Source organism: Rhinopithecus bieti, unplaced genomic scaffold (genome assembly GCF_001698545.2).
Source record: "Rhinopithecus bieti isolate Rb0 unplaced genomic scaffold, ASM169854v2 scaffold_11252, whole genome shotgun sequence".
Taxonomy (NCBI): Eukaryota; Metazoa; Chordata; class Mammalia; order Primates; family Cercopithecidae; genus Rhinopithecus; species Rhinopithecus bieti.
In genome coordinates this window covers 422,078-436,233 of record NW_016806895.1, presented here as the reverse complement: position 1 = coordinate 436,233, position 14,156 = coordinate 422,078, and the positions used below count along the sequence as shown (strand labels likewise).

The 14,156-nt window shown below is 42.8% G+C and overlaps 1 protein-coding gene across 1 annotated transcript in view; it reads right to left on the bottom strand.

Moving 5' to 3' along the window:
* Positions 1-8,409, bottom strand: part of PALS1 (protein associated with LIN7 1, MAGUK p55 family member) — a 99,664-nt gene extending 91,255 nt beyond the window's left edge. The window contains 1 exon segment of the mRNA XM_017878584.1: positions 8,266-8,409. The gene's annotated coding sequence lies outside the window, so the exon portion shown is untranslated.
* Between the last annotated feature and the right edge of the window lie 5,747 nt (positions 8,410-14,156).

Sequence of the window (14,156 nt, the reverse complement as noted above, 5' to 3'; positions counted from 1 at the left end):
ATGCCATTCTCTTGCCTCAGCCTCCAGAGCAGCTGGGACTACTGGTGCCCGCCACCACGCCTGGCTAATTTTTTTGTATTTTTAGTAGAGACAGGGTTTCACCGTGTTAGCCAGGATGGTCTCGATCTCCTGACCTCGTGATCCGCCCACCTCGGATTCCCAAAGTGCTGAGATTACAGGCGTGAGCCACAGCGCCCAGCCTGTTTTTTGTTTTTTGTTTTTTGTTGGTTTTTTTTTTTTCTGAGACAGAGTCTCGCTCTGTCGCCCAGGCTGGAGTGCAGGGGCGCGATCTCAGCTCACTGCAAGCTCCGCCTCCCGGGTTTACGCCATTCAGCCTCCTGAGTAGCTGGGACTACAGGCGCCCGGCACCACGCCCGGCTAGTTTTTTGTATTTTTAGTAGAGACGGGGTTTCACCATGTTAGCCAGGATGATCTCGATCTCCTGATTTCGTGATCCGCCTGCCTCGGCCTCCCAAAGTGCTGGGATTACAGGCGTGAGCCACTGTGCCCGGCCGACTCTTTTTTTTTTTTAACTTCATGGTTTTCATTTTAAGCAAAAACCTCCATATCATATCATTTTATCTTCATTCAAAATACAATTCACTATCCAAATCCATTTATTCATTCATTCATTCATTCACTCGTCTAGCTCTGTCACCCAGGCTGGTCTTGAACTGAGCTCATGCAATCCTCCCCTCAGCCTCCTGAGTAGCTGAGATGAGAGGCGCAAACCACCATGCCTAGCTTCTCCAAGTCCATTTAAACAACTTATCTAAACTACCCAGAAGAGGAATGTTTGGTTACAGTGACACAAATAACATTTTCTTTATTAGTAATTTTCAAAAAACTTTTTTTAGAGACCAGGTCTCACTGTGTTGCCTGGGCTGTTCAAAGGTGTGATCAGAGAGCACTGCAGCCACCTGGGCTCAAGTAATTCTCTCATTTCAGCCTCCTGAGTAGCTGGGACTACAGTATGAACCACCACACCCAGCTCTCATTTAGTAATTTTAAATAAGAGTCCTCCAATATACAAACTCTAGAATAAATCAAGAAAATTTAAGACCTACTAAAATGTAAAATGTAGGTAACTGTTAATGAATACCTTGACTCTACCGACTTCATTATTTTAGTTCACAAAATCTTATATTTGGTTTTTTTTTTTTTTTTTTTTTTTAAAAAAGAGATCTTGTTATGTTGCTCAGGCTGGACTCAAACTGTCCTCCCACCTCAGCCTCCCAATTGGATGGGGCTATAGGCATGTGACATTGTTCCTTCTTCATTTTTAAGAATAAATGTTAATGTATATTAGTTTTAAAAGTCCAAAATTATTTTCTTTAAAATAACCCGAATTAGTCCCATAAATATGCAAACATGGTTCAACATTTGAAAAATCAGCGTAACTCACCATATTAACAGATTAAAGAAAAAAAGTTCACACAATCATCTCGATATATGCAGAAAAGGCAGATGATAAAATTCAACATCCATTCATGATTTAAAAAACAAACCCTCAGTAACCTAGGAACAGAAGAAAACTTCCTTAATCTCCTTAAGACAATGCACAAAATGACCTACAGCTAATATCGTGTTTTAAAGGTGAAAGACTGAATACTTTTCTTTTCTTTTTTTTTTGAGATGGAGTCTCGCTATGTCACCCAGGCTGAAGTGCAGTGGCGCCATCTCGGCTCACTACAAGCTCCGCCTCCCGGGTTCACGCCATTCTCCTGCCTCAGCCTCCCCAGTAGCTGGGACTACAGGCGCCCGCCACCACGCCCGGCTAATTTTTTGTATTTTTTTTTTTTTTGGTAGAGTGTGGTTTCCACGGTTTTAGCCAGGATGGTCTCGATCTCCTGACCTCCTGATCCGCCCGCCTCGGCCAAGTGAGTGAGAGGCCAGGCACTGTGACTCATGCCTGTAATCCCAGCACTTTGGGAGGCTGAGGTGGGCGGATTGCTTCCGCCCAGGAGTTCCAGACCAGCCTGGGCAACGTGGCGAAGCCCTGTCTCTACTAAATACACAAAAAATTAGCTGGACATGGTGGCACTTGCTGGGGGTCCCAGCTACTCAAGAGGCTGGGATGGGAGAATCAACTGAGCCCAGAAAGTTGAGGCTGCCGTGAGCCGTGTTGCGCCACTACACTTTAGCCTGGGGATAGAGTGAGACCCTATTTAAAAAAAAAAAAAAAAAAAAAGTGAACAAGATAAAGATGCTACTTCTCACCTCTCCTACTCGACATCTCAGTGGAAGTCCTAGCCAAGCCAATACAGTAAGTTAAGGAAAAGAAATAAAAGGCATACAGACTAGAAGAAAAGAAAAGTTTTGAACACGACTGTCTACTTAGAAAATTCTAAAAAAAATTATTAAAATAAAAAAGCTTCTAGAACTAACAAGGGAGTTTAGCAAAAAGTCAGGATACAAAGTCAATATACAAAAATTAATTTCTATATACTATCAGTGATCAATTGGAATCTGATTTTTTAAAATTACCATTTACAACAGGACCAAAAAATTAAAATAATTAGGTATAGACTTAATAAAGTATTTGAAAGATCTGCACATTGAAAACTACAATACTCACATAAATGGAGAGAAACAGCATGTTCATAGATTAGAAGACTCAAATTATTAAGATGTCAATTATATTCAGGTTGATCTCTAAATTAAACACAATCTCCATCAAAATCCCAACAGAACAAATACATTAGCAAGAAGATGATTCTAAATATTATACAGAAAGGCAAAGGAACTAAAAATAGCCATAACAATTTTGAAAAATACAGTTGGAAGAGTCACATTACCTAATGTGAAGACTTATTTTAAAGCTATAGTAGGACAGGGGCAGTGGCTCATGCCTGTAATCCCAGCACTTTGGGAAGCCGGGGCAGGTGGATCACAAGGTTAGGAGATCAAGACCATCCTGGCCAACATGGTGAAACCCCGCCTCTACTAAAAATACAAAAATTAGCTGGGCGTGGTAGTGCGTGCTTGTAATCCCAGCTACTTGGGAGGCTGAGGTGGGTGGTAGGAGAATTGCTTGAACCCAGGAGGCGGACGTTGCAGTGAGCCGAGATCGTGCCACTGGACTCCAGCCTGGTGATAGAGCGAGACTCCATCTCAAAAAAAAAAAAAAAAAAAAGGCTATAGTAGGCCAGGCGCGGTGGCTAACCCCTGTAATCCTAGCACTTTTGGAGGTTGAGGTGGGAGGATCCCTTGTGCTCAGATGCTCAAGACCAGCTTGGGCAACATAGGGAGATCTTGTCTCTACAAAAAATTTTTAAAAATTGGCCTGGCATGGTGGCATACACCTATAGTACCAGTCACTGGGGAAAGGGGAGGATGGCTTGAGTCCAGGAGGTTGAGGCTGCAGTGAGCCATATTCACACCACTGTATTCCAGCCTGGACGACAGAGTGAGACCCTGTCTCAAAAATTTTTAAAATAATACAGCCTGGGCAACATAGCCAAGACCTCATCTCTACAAATAATTTTAAAACTTAGCCAAGTGTGGTAGCATGCCTGTGGTCCCAGCTAATTGGGAGGATTGCTTGAACCTGGGAGGCCAATGCTGCAGTGAGCAGATATCACTGCACTCCAGCCTGAGCAACAGAGAGAGACCCTGTCTCTAAATAAAAAATAAAAAGGATAGACAAAATAGATCAACTGAACAGTCCATAAACAAATCCCAACAAATGTAGTCAAATAGTTTTTGACAAAGAGACAAGGGGAATTCAATGGGAAAAAGATCATGTTTTCAACAAATGGTCATGGAACAACTGGACAAATAAATGAAACTCAACCTGTACTTCTCTCATTTTATATGAAAATAAACTCAAAATGGAACATAGATCTAAAAATAAAATTACAATATAAAACTTGGGGAAAAAAATAGGAGAAAGACCTCTCTGACCTTAGACTGAGCAAAGAGTTCTTAGATACAATATTCAAATTTTAAAAATTAGTAATTTGGACTTTCTCAAAATTGAAAACTTCTGTACTTCAAAAGTAATGAAGTATAAAAGTTATGAGGATGAAAAGGCAAGCCAGAGTGGAAGAAAACCTTCGTAAATCACCTATCTGACAAAAGATAAGGGACTATAAAGAACTTTGGGGGCAGTGGTTCATGCCTGTAATCCCAACACTTTGGGAGGCTGAGGCAGGAGAATCACTTGAGCCCAGGAGTCCTGAGACCAGCCTGGGAAACACAGTGAGACTCCATCCCTAAAAAAAAAAAAACAAAAGGAAAAAAGAATAAGATAATAATAAATTCAGCTATAACAATCCAATTTAAAAATGGGCAAAAGCTTCAGACACTTTATCAAAGATAAACAGATGGCAAATAAGTACATGAAAAGATGCTCAACATCCTCAGTCATGGGGGAAATGCAAAGAAAAATCCCAACGAGATACTATTAAAATGGCTAAACCTAAAGACTGACCATACCAAGAGCTGACAGGAATGTAAAGCAACTGGACCTCTCATATATTGCTGGTGGAAATGCAAAGTGGTTCAGCCACTTCAAGCACAGCTTGACAGTGTATTAGTTTCCTACGCCAATGTAACAAATTGCCACAAATTTAGTGGCTTAAAACAACAGAAATTATTTTACAGTCCTACACGTTAGAAGTCTGACATATGTCTCCCTTGGCTAAAATTACTGGCAGGGCTGCTTTCTTTTCTGGAGGCTCTAAAGAGTAATCCATTTCCTAGCCTCTTCAAGATTCTAGAGACCACTCATATTCCTTATTTGTGGCCTGCTCTCCTCCATCTTCAAAGCCAGCAACTTTGCACTTCTCTGACCATTGTTACATCTTTTTTTCTGACTCTACTCTTCTGCCTCTCTCTTTCCTTTTTTTAAAGATTCTGTGATACATTGGGACCACCTGAATAATCCACAATAATCTCCCTAAAGTCATCTAATTAGCAACCTTAATTTGCCTTTGCCACGTAAGCAAACACATTCACAGGTTCCAGGGACTAGAATATCTTTGAAAACCTTTATTCTGTCTACCACAGATAGGTCTTTTCTTTTCATTTTAAGATAAAAGTAGGCTATACCTACCACATTCCATTTACTTAAGAGAAACAAAACTTAGGTTTACACAAAAACCTATTTGCAAAGATTTACAGCAACCTCACTCAGTCACAAAAACCTGAAAACAACTCAAATGTCCTTCAACTGGTGAATGGATAGGTGATGGAACTGTTCTTTACCTTGATTGTGCTAGTTGCACAGCTCTCTTAGTTGGAATTGCACAATGAAAAGAGTTAATTTCATTTCATGTAAATTAAATATTTTTTAAAGAAAGGAAGCAATTATATCATTTCTCATCCATCAGATTAGCAAAAATTTTTAAATCTTACAATGCCAATTGTGGGCAAGGACATGAAGCCACTGTCACTCATACTGTTTGCAGGAATGTAAATGGCTACAGCATTAAAAAGGATAATTTGGCTGTAGCTAGTAATGTTGAAAACACATATCAATCTATTATCAGCAATTCCACTTATAGGTAGGTATACATACATTCTAGGAAAGCCTCCATACATGCGCTCAAGGAGACATGCACAAAGATATTCATTAAACATTGTTTTAAATATTAGAAAACTGAAAACTCTTCAGTAAGGAAATGAATTGCAGTTAGTGGTTACTAAAAAAGAAAAGGGAAAAAACGCATGATGGAAAGAATCAACCCTGCCTGTTAAGTGATTTGGAGAAGGCAACTTACTGGTTTAACAATAAGACATCCTGAGAAGAGCACTGAACTTAGAATATGGAGACAAGCATTTTAGCATTCATGTAGTTCCAAGTCTGCCACTAACTAGCAGTCAGACTACGGATTACTTAACTCCTTCAAGCCTCACTGTCTTTTTCGTGGAAAATGAAGAGGTTAAGATTACTTCCAACTCAACGATTCTATGATTCAGTAAGTATATGACCAAAAATTATAAAGGCCGGGCGTGGAGGTTCACGCCTGTAATCCCAGCACTTTGGGAGGCAGAGGCGGGCGGATCATGAGGTCAGGAAATCGAGATCATCCTGGCTAACACGGTGAAACCCCGTCTCTACTTAAAACAAAACAAAACAAAACAAAACAAAAACCAAAAAATTAGGCGGGCGTAATGGCGTGGGCCTGTAGTCCCAGCTACTCGGGAAGCTGAGGTAGGAGAAAGGCCTGAACCCCGGAGGCGGAGCTTCCAGTGAGTCGGGATCGCGCCACTGCACTATAGCCTGGGTGGCAGAGTGAGATATATATATATATGTGTGTGTGTGTGTGTATATGTGTGTGTGTGTGTATATATATATTCTGGTGGTGGCCCACACCTGTAATACCAGCACTTCGGGAGGCCGAGGCGGGTGGATCACCTGAGGTCAGAAGTTCGAGGCCAGCCTGGCCAACAGGTGAAACCCCGTCGCTACTAAAATACAAAAATTAGCCGGGTGTGGTGGCAGGCGCCTGTAGTCCCAGCTAGTTGGAAGGCTGAGGCAGGAGAATCACTTGAACCCGGGAGGTGGAGACTGCAGTGAACCAAGATCGCACCACTGCACTCCAGCCTGGGCAACACCGAGACTCTGTCTCACAAAAAAAAAAAAAAAAAAAAAAAAGAAAGAAAAGAAAAGAAAATTATATTGTAAAGCACACATGTCAAGATACTATTTTTTCTAGACACTCTGAAATCAGAAAATATCAGAGAAACAGGGCATCTCAGTATAACCTATTAAATTGATCAAGTTTCTTGGAATGTGTGATAAAATTTTATTTTTTAAATTTTTTCCATGACAGCCCTCAGGAGATCCTGAAACCATGTACCCCTGTGATGAGATTTTTAATCGAAATCATAATTCAAGATCATGTAAAAGCTAAATCCACTGCACTGACTTGGGTCACCCTCAGGAAGAACTTACATATTTTCTCCCATTTTAACATTCTAAAATAAGTTAATGTTAATCAATCCACCTTAACTTGTCACGTTCAAGTCCGTCTAGCCAAAAGTAATTCAGGTACATGGTAAAATTTACTCGATTTTTAAAGATTAAATAATGAATTGCTTTTCCTACTTTTGCCTGTTTTATCTATAAATCTCTTACATTATAATTTAATAGCTCATCCTACTACAAATAGAAAGCCTATAAAACCTATCCACAATACGCTATGTCCACAGGGATCTAGTAAAAAAAAATCGGTAGTTCTTAATTCAAGGAAGCTTATTTAATAAGTTTCATTACCACCAATACTTTAAAGACACCAATAACCAACACGTCATTTGTTCCTACTGCAGAATTTAACAGGTTATTAACTTCTGGTAAAATCCAAAAGCATAATTAGTAAACTATCATTAAAACATGATATTGCTTTTTTAAAAAATCGGAAATATTAACACCTTTCACTGTCAGTCAAATCAACATTTCAAAATTTTTGTTCCACTGACTTTCCGAATCTAAATTTTACTATTCTAAGCAAGTTTGGAGACAAAACAAACACTCCATACTACATCTAAAAACTTCCCAATCAGATTTTAATTTTAGCATAAACTGCCAAGAAAAACCTTTCGACCGAAACCTACATTCCGTACACATTACTGAACGTCAATCAACAGAAGGTGAGTTATGATCATTGGAAAGTTACATAATTTACTACAAAGATCGTTTAAAGCAACCTTCATTAAACGTAGAACACAACAATGTACAGGCTTCAAAGTTCAACGTGCAACCTTAAATTATCAGAAACCATCAACAAAATTAGGCTTTTCTTTAAAACTGGTCACAAGGAAGCAGGAACTGTTTGCCTGTTTAAGAACGCAATGGGCAGCAGAATACCAGCAGCTGAGTCAGGCAGAGGAACGCTGACTACATTCTGACTTCTAAAGGAAAGCGTTCCCTCGCCGGATTCCCAGACCCGGCCGGGGGGAGTCCCGCGCGTCGCGACCTCGGGGCGGGAGCGCAGGGGGCAGACGACTCCCCGCCGCGCCCCCTGCACCTCGGGCCCGGCTGGCTGTGGCCCGCGCCAAGGTGCATGCCCAGCCAAGGAGAAGGAGCGGGCACCGCGCAGGCAGCGCTGCTCCGAGGGACAAAGGTTGGGCTCACACCCTCCACGGCCGAAGCTGCCGCGCCTGAGGAAGCCCGCCTGGCGGCCCGGGGTCTCCCGCTGGCCGGAGTTTAAGCGGCGTGTGGGGGAAGGGGAGCCCGGCCGCCCCTCCCCCGCCGCGCTCCCGGGGACCTGTTGATTAAGATCTCCACAGCCCAGCCGCCGCCGATCCACCTCTTACCTCCGCGCCTCGGCTCCGCGGAGCCTCCAGCCCCGGCCGCTCCTAAGCACTGCAGAAGCGACAGCTCTCCGGCGGCCCTTAAAATACCGGATAAAGAATCCAGAAACTCCCGACTCCCCCCACCTCAGAATCCTTAGTCCCCGCCCCCGCCCCACCGCCAACCTCCTCCGTCGCCGCCGTCGCCGCCGCAGCCGCCAGCAACTCCACTTCTAGACCGCGCGAGACCGGCCCCTGCGGCCACCGCGAGACCGCGCACGCGCCCCCGGGACTCTGGCGCAGCGGGCGCGCGGATCCCAGTCCCTCCCCGCCCGTGAGAGGCTGGCGCGGCTCGCCCAATCCCGAGCCGGCGCGGAGAGAGGGCCCGGTCATTGGTTCTCTCCGCAGCTCCCGCCGGGTGCGCGCAGCCGCGCGCCTCTAAGTCTAAAACCCGGACTGCTAGGAGCTGGCTGTCCCTGTGGCGCTGCTTCGGGGTTTGGCCCGCGGGCTGTGTGGGGACGCGAGGCTTCTCTGGGTTTCTACATCCCTTGGCTCTTCTGTCTCTGGATGACGGCTCCTGAAGAAAATCCGAGTCCTCCTGAAGAGATTCCTCATGTCCTGTCCAGTTAGTCACACAGTCTAACTTTTCTTTTTTTTTTTTAAAATGACGTAAACACCTGGATGTGTGCAGTGTCCCGCAGAAGACTCCAGAAAGCCACCAGCAGCACTGACTTCTGAAAACCAGAAAGCAAGAATGGCAAGGACTAGAACTATTTCCCAGAAGTCTCCCGAAGGGACAGAGAGTTACGCAGACCAGCCCATGCCCCGGGCATGGCTGGCGCCCTCGGGACCTGGATGTGCCACCCTTGGAATGGGGCAGGGCTCTGGCGGGTGCGGGCGGAAGTCAGAGCAGATTGGAGTACGTTCTAAGGAGAAATACCAGCAAATGTGTCTCGACACTTGCAATAAAAACCCTCGGATGGTCTCTGTCTTGACAGTACCTTCCGAGGAAGCCCATCCCACCTTTGAACCCTTGCAAGGTTTGTTAATCGACCTCTCCTTCTATGAGGCCAAAATATGCTTATGACTCCAGCCCAGGTGCACGGTTTCCCCCAGGGGCACAGTCCTCCCTCAAAGCCTTCGTATATGCCATTTCCATTTCTCTCGGTTTTCCTCATTTTGTCCCACCGTGTTTTTCCATCTCGCAATGTCCTCAGGTCCTGACTTTCAAGTTCTTTCACATTCTTCCCCATTACGCTACTCTGGACAGCCTATGGATTGTTAGTGTCCCTCACTAAGGACACTGTGATGCTCTGAACGAAGCAAACCATTGTTCCTGGTGGTGAAGATCTTTAGGGATGCCTACCCTTCCTAGATTTGTTATCCTTCTCAAATCTGATAAGCATTCTGTCCAAGTGTTTAATAAGACAGAGCTGAGGACAGAACTCTGCTGCATGCCACTAAAGACCTTAATGCTCCTGCCATCCAAAAATTTCTCAGTAGGCTTCGAATACAGATGGACGACACAACCGAACTGTCTTCTTGGCCCATATTCCTCCACAAAGATGCCAGGAGAACTGGCGAAATGCCTAACTGAAATCCAGATAAAGTCTCCAGGATTCCTAGAAACTATTAGCCATACCCCAAAAGGAAAAAAACGGTTAGTGTGTGTGACTTACTTCCTTTTCTAAGTTCGTTTGTTTTTGTTTTTGTTTGAGAGGGGGTTTCGCTCTTTTGTCCAGGCTGGAGTAAAGTGGCACGATCTTGGATCGCTGCAACCTCTGCTCCCCGGGTTCAAGCGATTCTCCTCCCTCAGCCTGCCCAGTATCTGGGATTACAGGTGCCCGCCACCACGCCCGGCTAATTTTTGTATTGTTAGTAGAGACGGGGTTTCGCCACATTGGCCAAGCTGGTCTTGAATTCCTGACCTCAAGTAATCCACCTTTCTCAGCCTTCCAAAGTGCTAGGATTACAGGCGTGAGCCACTGTGCCCGGCCTCTAAGTTCTTAAATATATAACATAAATAGTAATTCAAGAAGCTTCCTCCAGCTCCTCAGTGAATTCTTCTTTCTCTAGCTTATAATTTCTCATCTTTGGCACTATTGACATTTGGGCTGGATAATTCTTGTGGGGACTGTCCTGTGCATCATAGGATGTTTAGGACCATCCCCAGCCTCTACCCACTAGGTGCCAGTAGCATCACCGTCCCCAATGTGACAATCAAAAACGTCTCCAGACGTTACCAAAGCTCATGGGGAGAGATGGGCAAAATCATCTTCAGGTAAGAACTGCAGATCTAGCTGTTCAAAGAAAGGACCCCTTTGGAAAGATAGTATATCTTTATCCATAACTTCTAATCTCTTGGTCCCAGGCAGTTTTTCTTTTTTTTTTTTTTTTTTTTTGAGACGGAGTCTCGCTCTGTTGCCCAGGCTGGAGTGCAGCGGCTCAATCTCGGCTCACTGCAAGCTCCGCCTCCTGGGTTTACGCCATTCTCCTGCCTCAGCCTCCCGAGTAGCTGGGACTACAGTCGCCGCCTCCACACCTGGCCAGTTTTTTGTATTTTTTTAGTAGAGACACGGTTTCACCGTGTTAGCCAGGATGGTTTTGATCTCCTGACCTCGTGATCCGCCCGTCTCGGCCTCCCAAAGTGCTGGGATTACAGGCTTGAGTCACCGCACCCGGCCGGCAGTTTTTCAAAACAACAAAACACACACACACAAAAAGCCTCCACCCAAATGAACCCTCCAAGTACCTAGCCTTGCTTCCTCAGCTGCTTAGATTCCGTTACAGGACCCCACCCTGATAAAATGATTATTACTGTGAGTGTGAGATAGCAGACCAGCTGCTTATCTCAAAATATGTGAAATTCCTTTTTAAAGTGCTATAACAATTCAGAAGGGCATTTTTTCAGGAAAAGAAGTGCTATAAAAATGTTAGTTATGGCCTGGCATGGTGGCTTACACCTGTAATCCCAGCACATTGGGAGGCCAAGGTGTATGAATCCCTTGAGCCCAGGAGTTCAAGACCAGCCTTGGCAATATGGCAAAAACCCATCTCTACAAAAAATACAATATTAGGTAGGCATGATGGTGTGTGCTTATAGTCCCAGCTACCTGGGAGGCCAAGGCAGGAGGATCATCTAGGCCTGGGAGGCTGAAGCTGCAGTGAGCTGAGATCACACAACTGCACTCCAGCCTGGGCAATAGAGTGAGACCCTGTCTCAAAAACAAAAGTTATTTTACCTCCTAAAGATATTTTCATGTTAAAAGAGGGCAGATCCTACAGCAAATAACAAATCTACTCTCTAGTGGGTCAGGTGCAGTAACTCACACCTGTGATCCCAACAGTTTGGGAGGCCAAAGTGGGAGAATTGCTTGAACCCAAGAATTCAAAACTAGCCTGGGCAACATAGGGAGACCCATCTCTACAAAAAAATTTAAAAATTAGCTGGTGTGGTGGTACGCTCCTGTAGTCCTAGCTATTTGGGAAGCTGAGGTGGGAGGATCTCTTGAGCCCAGGAGATCTAGGCTGCAGTGAGCTGTGATTGTGCCACTGCACTCTAGCCTGAGCAACAGAGCAAGACCATGTCTCAAAAAAAAAAAAAAAAAAAAAAGAAAAGAAAAGAAAAGAAAAGAAAAAAATAAATATATTTTCTGGTGAATTGAACCAATCCCAGAATCTCTAGGTCATACAAATTACTGGTGTATATGCAAAAACTGAAGGGTAGCTGAAAGAGTGAAAGGTATAGAAACTGGAGTAATTAGATTTGGGTTTTAGCTTTGCTGCTAACTAGTTCTGTGATTTAGATGTGTGACAAGCTTCCTGGGCCTAAATTTTCTCATCTATAATGTAAAGGGGTTAACTACCCCTTTTTTCCCCCTAGTTTTAGGATTTTGGTAGCCTCTGCATATAGAGTGTAACATGGATAGCATAGGAGGTTAAGATAATATAATATTCCCCCCATAATGGAATGAAATGGATAATCTGTGGTTTAAACCCCCCTGTCAGAAGGGCTGTTCATGCTTGTCAGAGGCAGTTCACCTGCTGAGTCACTCTAACAAATTTGTAACTAAATATTATGGGTGAGTAGTGAAAGTCTAACTGTAAAACCAGGAGTAAGATGGACAGTCACCATAGTAAATACCCTCCCTTCTTCTTCTTCTTGTCATCTGCTTAACTTATTATCTGTCAATATCCCTTATTAAATGTTTATGTAATAAAATATCACACTATTTTATTTCATTAAAAATTTCGAGAAGCCAGTCATGGTGGCGTGTGCCTGTAGACCTAGCTAATCAGGGGACTAAGATGGGAGGATTGTTTGAGCCCAGGAATTCAAGTCCAACCTGAGTAACACAGCAAGACCCCCTTCTCTAAAATTTTTTTAAAAAAAAAGGTTTGGGGAAACATATTCATTGCATTTCAGCCACTTTTAAAAAGGTCTGAAATTTTGATTTTCAAGATTTATTATTCCCTATTATATATCGAATTATGTAGCCTTAACTAAGGCTATTATATCTCCTCTTTGTACTAGTGAAAGCCAGGTTTTCACTAGTATAGTTTTCATAACTTGGCTTTCACTAGTACATCAGTGAATTACTACTTAGAATTTTCATAAGTGAATTAGTAGCCTAATCACATAATTGTATAAACCAGATGATCGGAGATAATGTATAATAAAAGCAGAATACTCACTGACTCAGATAAAAGAGAAGTTATGAAACAAAAATTACCTACAAATAGTAGTACTAGTAAATAAGTATCTTTTTTTTTTTTTTTTTTTAAGACGAAGTCTTGCTCAGTCATCCAGGCTGGAGTGTAGTGGTGTGATCTTGGCTCACTGCAACCTCCGCCTCCTGGGTTCAAGCAGTTCTCCTGCCTCAGCCTCCCTGTAGCTGGGATTACAGGCACCTGCCACCACGCCTGGCTAATTGTTTTTTGAATTTTTAGTAGAGACAGGGTTTCACCATGTTGGCCAGGCTGGTCTCGAACCCCTGACCTAAAATGATTTTCCCACCTCAGCCTCCCAAAGTGCTGGGATTACAGGCATAAGCCACCATGCCTGGTCAAATACCTAAAATAAAATAATAAAATAACAAAAAGCAAACCAACAAACAATGAACTTTTCTAATTTAATTGGGTTATTCTTATTTAGATGTTTTATAGCAGAATTTAAACTTTCATAAATCTAGCTAAATATAGTATATCCCTAAGCTAAGAACATTATACAGTTGTCATATGGAATGGAAGATTCCACTATCTGCATCAGTGTAATCCAGTACAGGTCAGTATTATTCAACTTAATTGGCTTTAACAAATATTCACTCATTTAATGGCTGAAGCATTGTGCTGTAGGCACTGAAATCTGTGTGACAGTCCTTATCATAGAGGAATAGGAAAGGTAGGAAAAAGGACATGATAAGACAAACAAAATACAAGGAAAAGCATGGTGAATGAACGTAAGTGCTCTAGACTCAAAGAAAGAAAAGGTCTTATACCAGTAGGAGCTTTACTATCTAGTGAAGGTGCAGGTGGGAACAGTGAATAAACTGCTCTGAAAGTACTCACAATAATAGGAAAATCAAGATCTTATACATGGCTTTAAAAAAATAGACATGACTTGGGGAAAGGAGTGGGGAAATGTTGATCAAAGGATAGGAAATTTCAGTTAGGAGGAGTAAGTTCAAGAGCTCTGTTTGTACAACATGGTGAATGTATAGTTAATAACAATGTATAGTATACTTTAGTATACTTAAGAGACTAGATTTTAAATGTTCTCACCACAAAACAAATGGTATGTGAGGTAATGTTAATTAGCTTGATGTAGCCATTCCATAATGTAAATGTATTTCAGAATACTATGTTGTATGTCATAAATACATCTAATCTTTATCCATTTAATTTAAAATTTTAAA